This window comes from Halyomorpha halys, unplaced genomic scaffold (genome assembly GCF_000696795.3).
Source record: "Halyomorpha halys isolate HHAL.00 unplaced genomic scaffold, Hhal_1.1 Scaffold1240.1, whole genome shotgun sequence".
NCBI lineage: Eukaryota > Metazoa > Arthropoda > Insecta > Hemiptera > Pentatomidae > Halyomorpha > Halyomorpha halys.
The window spans coordinates 388,078-395,863 of record NW_027108774.1 but is presented as its reverse complement, the minus strand read 5'-3'; the positions used below and the strand labels follow the sequence as shown (position 1 = coordinate 395,863).

General features: G+C 29.0%; 1 protein-coding gene across 1 annotated transcript in view; it reads left to right on the top strand.

Annotated features, from left to right (window-relative positions):
• Positions 1–7,786, top strand: part of LOC106688946 (UDP-glycosyltransferase UGT5) — a 28,041-nt gene that overhangs the window by 8,788 nt on the left and 11,467 nt on the right. The window lies entirely within an intron of this gene.

Sequence of the window (7,786 nt, the reverse complement as noted above, 5' to 3'; positions counted from 1 at the left end):
TGTTGTTTTTTGGATTTAAAATCTAAATTTTGCTAGAATGTATATAATTGCAAACTAACTAATATGGTTATTTATAATAAAATACATACTTTAAAAAAAAAAACAGTAATTTGAATCCTTACCATATTTAATTAAGTAAACACTAGATTTTAATTGAATTGTTTATTAAAGAACTGTAATTGAATTATTTGTGTTCCAACTACAAGCTTAGAGCTAGGAAGTTTGTTCTATTTATTTTATTTTTTTTTATAGCTTGAATTTATCGTATTTACTGATTTTAATTTTTTTTTATATATAATATTATATATAAATTGTTATAATAAAAATTTATCACTTAAGTGACTTATGTGATACACATTTGTTGATCCTGGTGACCGACTTCTGCAATGGTAGGGTTACAGTCGCTATTTTAGTTCGTTTTGCCATTTATATTTCAGATTTAAATTATTATGTTTAAGAGCTATAATTAACACAATGTCTACTTAAAAACCATTTTTCATGACCCTTGTGATAAGAAAATGTTTTCATAACAAATAAATAAGAAAGGTAAGAAATGATTTTAAATGATCATGTATGACTACGACATGTTTTCGGAAAAAAAATCCCATTAACATCTACTTATTCAAACTAAACACACGGTTGTGCCCCTGAACACCTTTTTGAAATAAATAACCCTCCCTTCTATTCTGTTTCTTCCAAGATTGGTTTCATAAAATAATATTTTAGCTCTCCTCTTGATTCTGTTTAGCTAACAAAAAAAAAATTAAAAGCTGCAGGGTAACATTTTTCAGCATAAATTCGTTATTATAGCACCTTCCCACTTTATTTATTTACATAAAAATGTCTGTTTTCCTACTGAGATTTCATAAAAAATCGTTTTGGTGTAGAATTACTTGTTATTATTACAGCTACTGAAAGAAATATATCCAATAGAATTTTTTATATTACAGGATCTAAATCATTTTTATTTAAATATTCCAGCTAAAACAAAAACAATAAATAATTATCAAAATAATAATAGATGTGGTGGACACACAAATTCGGAAACCATTGAACTGGGGAATTTTTTCTTTCAATTTACCGCTAAACTGGTTGAAAAATGCTCAGATGTTATAAATACATCTAATAAAAAGCCTTTGTATTTAATTTTCTTTAGTTTCGCTAATAACGGTTTATTGAAGAAAAATCATAAAGTATTGTCCATTTTTAGGAACTTAATAACTTACTCAAAAATATCTCATTTTTTTTTCAATACCAGATCGGTCTGGTGGGCCTTACACGGTTAATATAACAGTTAGATATTTTTTCTTTTTAACAATTGATTATGGGGAGGGTATAGCCTCGGGGAAAATATATCTAACTATTTACAACGCAATAAATATTGAACAATTGTTAATAATAACGATGGATTATAAATATATATACTGGTACTGATATTTGGTGGGGGGAACAAGTCCGGCAAGTAAGCCTAGTTTTTAAGTAAGCCTCCTTTTTGCCAACCCCTGGCGGCTATCTAAGTTGCCGCCGTATACTAACCATGGCGGGAGTGTCAAGATTCATTCTTCGGGATTGACGAAAAATGAATGTTTAACTGCCCCAGGGAATCGAACCCTCAACGAACCGAGCGCACTGGGACCTGCGCCCCAACCCGCACGGCCGTCACGTCCCTATATATATAATATAATTATAATTCTTAAGGAGAGAGAAAAAGAAAAGTTAATAACAAAAACTTTTTATTTTATTGATTTTTAGAAAATAAATTACTGACTTCTAATGGGGAAAAAAGTTAATTGAGAAAAAGACCAAGAATAAAATGAATAAAATATTAGTAATGACAATATAAGAAATGATTAAATAAAGAATTAATAATAGGAGTACTGCAGCAGCCTAGGCTTCAGTCTTCGGGATGAGGTTGGATTTCCCAGGTTGTTAGTTACTGATCCTTTAACTGGTAATTGGGAGTAGAATTTTATCAAGTCTTCTATTGATTCCATTTTTAATTCCCAATGCAATTGGCTACTTCTTACAAACAAACCAAGGGGCATCCAATGCGATTCTTAGGACCTTATTTTTAAATTATTGTATTTTTTTTTTTTTTTTTTTTTTTTTTTTTATTATTGCTCCCAAGACTTCACAACAGTGGCCTGAGTATTTTTTTATGAGTAAGAATAGTTTTTTCTGGTTTTAATTTAGATTTTATATTTACGATAGGATATTGCTAACCTTGCAAAGGATTGGGTTAGTTTAATGTTGATATGGTAATTCCAAAGACGGCGATCGAGTTGAATTATCAGGAATCTTACCCAAAAATATCCCGCTGAATCTTGACTTTCGGTGAACGAATATATTATTATAAAATTCAGCAATGAGATATTAAGTGCATTTCCGTAGGATATCTCTAATAAAAGTGGGCTGTAGGTATTTGTAACACAGTAATATATTGATCACTATGTCTCAAAAACGACAATTCCTGTAAATTTATTAATGATGCCCCTTATCATGAAAATGAGTAATAAGAATAAGTTTCGAAATTATTTCTAATTCCTACAAAAAAAACAACAACATAGTTTTTGGAATAAATCCAAACTATACATCTTCTGGAAGAGTATATCCACTCATTTGAAACAAAATGAAATTCTCTACAATACAAAGTTATAATCATCCAAATCGGATCAGTAGTAGAAAAAATTTGTACTTTTGATTCATATGTATTTTATAAATTACTAACCTGAGAAGGTTTAAAGTTATTACAATCCTCGATTCCAGTTGAAAGACATTTTTTTTTTTAATATTTTATTTATTGTTATTTACAACTGTATACATATATACACATCATGTAAGTTTGCTGTAAGTGATATTATGACATGATACATACATGTAGAGAATCTAACCATTGATAGAACTCAAAAAACATTTCTAAAGGAGAAGATCTCGTGGCCATCTTCTTTTCAGCCTAGGAGGATTATTAGGTAGTGAAGGAGAAGCCAGGTGAGAAACGATTTGGCTTGGGTGGTTGGGAAGTTTATCATGGAAGGATTTGTATCTGGTTCTGGCCAAATCGGCAACATATGGGATATTGAGGTCCTGATGGATGATCTGACAAAGTAAGGAGCATTAAGGATTTTACGAAGGATTTTGGACTGTAAGGATTAGATTCGAGAGGAATTCGATGGTTTAGTGGAGCCCCATAGCTCAACTCCGTATGTCCAGATAGGCCTTATAACAGTCATGTAGATCAGTCTTTAGTAATGGATTGGAAGTTTGGAACGTTTGTCTAGTAAATGTTGTAATAGTCGGAATCGACGAGCAGTTTCCTGTCTTCTTAGTCTTGTATGAGGATTCCATGTCAGTCGTTTGTCAAGATTTACTCCAAAGTAACGGATCTGTTCAACAGTAATAAGTGGGGAATTATTAAAAGATACTGTGGGGCAATACGAAGGTTTACGACGAAGGGTATATGTGATTTGGTGGGATTTATTGAAATTTGTTTTTATCCTCCAGTTTTGGCACCATTCTTCAAGAGTGGTGATGTGGGATTGGAAGGTTTGGGATACAATGGAAGGATCATTATTCACTAACAATAGGCATGTGGAAAGAAAATTAAGATGTAATTTACTCAAGATTTCCACATAACTCATTTTTTTTTCACTTGCCTTTGTATGTTCCTTTGGAATTTCATTCAATTTTATAAGAATGAAATTGGATATAGGCTATGTTTGCCATAACAACCTTGAGAATTTTGGCTTTAAAACATATTGTTGGTAGAATATCTATTGTGACTTTTAATTTTTTATGATACTGGGCGCTTTTAGAAAAAAAATTAAATTTCTCAAGATAGGCATTTGGTGTAGTGCCTCTTTCATTCCAGATGCTTAATATGCTTTTATATATTTAAATAGTTAACTAAATTAAGTATATGTTAATATTTAGTTTTAAGAGATTATATGCTTATTTTATATAAAAAAACATATTATAATATTGATGAATATATCAACATAAATATTCTGGACATTGAATCTAGATTCAATATCTAAAAACTGTTGAAAACTTTGGAAAAACCTTCAGTAGGTAGATGAATATTGAGGGAAATTAGTTTTGATGATATGAAGAATTTCCTTTGTCGAACACATTGTGTAATTAACACTTACTTATTACAAATTATTGTGTATAACATGTGACACTTGATAATTATTAAAAAATAATATTCCCTATTCATTATTATTTTTTTAACTTTACCTTTTGTTTCGGACACATTTTTATTATGTAAAAAAATAAAGTTAAATCAAATATTTCATTTAAAGACATTGATTCAATTAATCAAAAAGAAGTGATATTTTTATGAGCTTTAAATTCTTCTGTAAACAATCACGAGATGGCGTCATAACTCTTATCGTTGCAGTACTTCTAGGGTACGTCGGTAAAGAGTATACTCTTTGTACACTGATGTGTACGTGACCAGACGTGCGTACGTGAGTTTGAGCATATCTTGAGTACGTGAAGTACTTTTATCATACTTTTAAAATGACCCCTTATGATGAAATTTCAAAATCTGTTATAATGTAAACTAAAATTAAACTTGGGGACCTGATAGCTGAGCGAGCTGGGGTGAGGGTCCTAGAAAGCTTGGTTTAGAAGGTTGTGGGTTCGATTCCCACCTGGGCTGGTCAATATTTATTTCGCGGCGGCTTCTTGAAATGAACCTTGACATTCCTATTCTGGGACTGTAAAGGTCCTCAATGGAGGACTTAAGCCAAAAAAAATTGAAATTCCTTGTTTATTTTTGAGATCATTATATTTTCAGAAGAATTATTTCTCTTTTGTATTGTACTTTTAGTTATTGATAAATGCTGAAATTTCAAATATTACCTGAAGTATACAAAGCAAGACAACAAAAACTCTTTCAGAATCAAAAATATTACTGATGATGCTTTATACTTAAAATTTGAGAATGATATCTTGATTTTTTTTTTTTTTTTATCAATCCCTTCTAAAACACTCGTAAGATTTTGTTAGGTTTATTATTTTTAAATTAATTATTTTTATTATTCTCTATTTTTGCAACTTTACAAATGCCTTTTGGCAAGTGATGTAAATTTGTTCTTTCAAGACATTGCTAGCTAATGCAGCACATCTCTGCTCCAGAGATGTTTCAGTATTCTTTTCAGAGTTTGTGGTAAAAGTGTGTCTGTCAGTTATTTTTGTAACAGTAGTCCGAATTATATGTCCGTTTTTATCAGCCTCAAAGCGTAGTTACTGGCAGTTTTTAAGATAACGCCTGTACACAACTGGACCTAAGCTGTCTCTAAAACGTAACGGTAATGATAATATTGTCTTCTTTTTTTTTAAGCTCTGCCAACTACATGGGGCAGTATAATTACTTAACAATCACTTCTATTTTCGCCTTATTTCATTTTTTGCTAGTTTATTTCTCTGGATACTTCTTCATACTACGGACGTTGTACGTAATGTAGTATTTCACTTTTAATCATTTGTTCTTTGAGAAAAGAACCTACGAGACTTCCCATTTTTAAGTATAGCTGTATCCAGAAAGGAGTATACAAACAAAATGTTTAATCTATAAAAAAATATATCCCAGAATCCATTTATATACATTACTGAAATATAGATTTCCCAAAATAAATTCACAAACTAAATTTTAATTATTTGGCATGAAATCTTGCTTTTTAGAATAGTATACTTCTGGAACTCATATTTTAGCAAATTTACCCTTCTTTAAATTATGTTCTATTATGTTTTTTGTGTTTTAGGTAGGTGTTAATTTATTCATCTTTCTGTTTCTATACATGTTTTTTATTATTTTTATTTTTTATAATTTTTTTGGTTTGTTAATTATTTTTTAATTTTGGTATGAATGTCGTCATTTATCACTACTGCTTCTTGCCCAAGATTGTAGTATTTATGAGTAAATAAAATTTGATTTGATTGTAATTGTTGTCCGTAGTTCTAAAGACATAGAGCTCCGGATGAAAAAAAAAATTTGTTTAATGCTTTGCAACAACCATCATTTTTTATTTTTCCTAACTTAACTAGGCAGATCCATCAATTAAAAATAGCAAGAACACATCTTCCAAAAATATGTCATTTCATCAGTTTTACTTCTAATCCGAGGATTTTATTCGGAGTTTCCTAATTTATGCATTTCGAATAGAGAAGATAACAGTTACTGATGTGTTATCTGGCCTGTGTACAATACTGAGTAAGTTTAAGCAGGACCGGCGAGGCTTACTGTGAGTTACTGTGCAGGTAAGCTCTGAACATTCTGTTGATATATGACTCCGAAAGCTACCTATTATCCCGATTTAATCTCCAGAGAATTTTCATGTATTTAATTAGCATTGTAAATAGCAGTGAATTTATTAAGGAGGATAAATATAAACTGTACCTTATCCTCTATATTTTATTATTATAAACAATGAGTAAATTTTCATTTTATCTATATATTTATCTATATATTTTATCATAGAATTTTTAGCAGTGAATTTCAAAGGCAAAGAATGTTAATATAACTGATGTATATGCAAATATTTGTTTGTAATTTTATAAAATTACAATAAATATTCCTGAAACTAACCCATTTTAAAATTTAAACTAGCTAAATAAATTTTACACATCCCACCGATGTACCAACCTATTTAAACTGAATGAATCATTCAATAAAAACAGTCATACCTCCTGCAATTCACAAGAGTGTTTTGTTTTATTTACATTTAAATTTATTTAATGATAAAAGAGACCTTGAAACATAAATCATTGAAATATTATATCGCTTTGTTTCTCGACAGCATTAACACTCTATTTTTATCATTTTAAAAAGAGCTCTTGCATTGTACATCTAAATAGTTATATAATTATATTATATTATATTATAATTGTTAAATAATGTTATTTAATTTTGATAATGAAAAATACCGATTCAATTGATAAAAACTAAAATGGATTTTTAGACTATTAATGATGTAAAAATTTATACGATTGCATCAGAAAACGCTCTTTATCGCTGAGGTACGTGAAGTACCTGCCTTGATGCGTATGTGCTCGTACGTGCGTTTGAGCATGTATAGGGTACGTGAAGTACCTTTATCATAATTTTGAAATTTCCCTTTATGTTGTAATTCCAAATTTTAAAATAAATTATAAAATTCTAAGATAAATAATTACAGTTCATTAAAATATTTAAGAGTTTTCTGTACTTTAGGTTATTGATAACCATTAAAATGTGCATTAAGATTACAAATATAACATGATTTATGCTAGAAAGCCCAACACTCTTCCACAATCTAACATATTGTTAAAGATGCTTTTTAATTAAAATATGAGAATGAATCAATGTTTGTTTTTTAAATAATCGGTCGTTTCATTTTTTTGGAGTGTATTATTATTTTTTAATCAATAAATTTTAATTATTTTTCTTGTGAACAGTATAACAATATTTACTTTATTTATATGTGTACTTGAAATAATACTATAAATAATTATAATATTGAACAGACAAATATGTTTATCGCCAATTCAAAACGAAAAAACAGTTTTATAGCCAGATATGAATGATTTTCGATACTGATTTTTTTTTTTAATTTCAAAAGTTACTCTAAAGTTGTTGTTGTTGTTGATTGTTGCTTAAAGGCGTAAAACCCTCTGGTCATCAACGCCTATGGGATGATAAAAGTAAAAAAATAGAATAAAATAAAATAAATAAAAAATAGAAAAATAATTTTTAAAAAAATAAATAAAATAAAATAAAATAAATAAAAAATAGAAAAAAAAA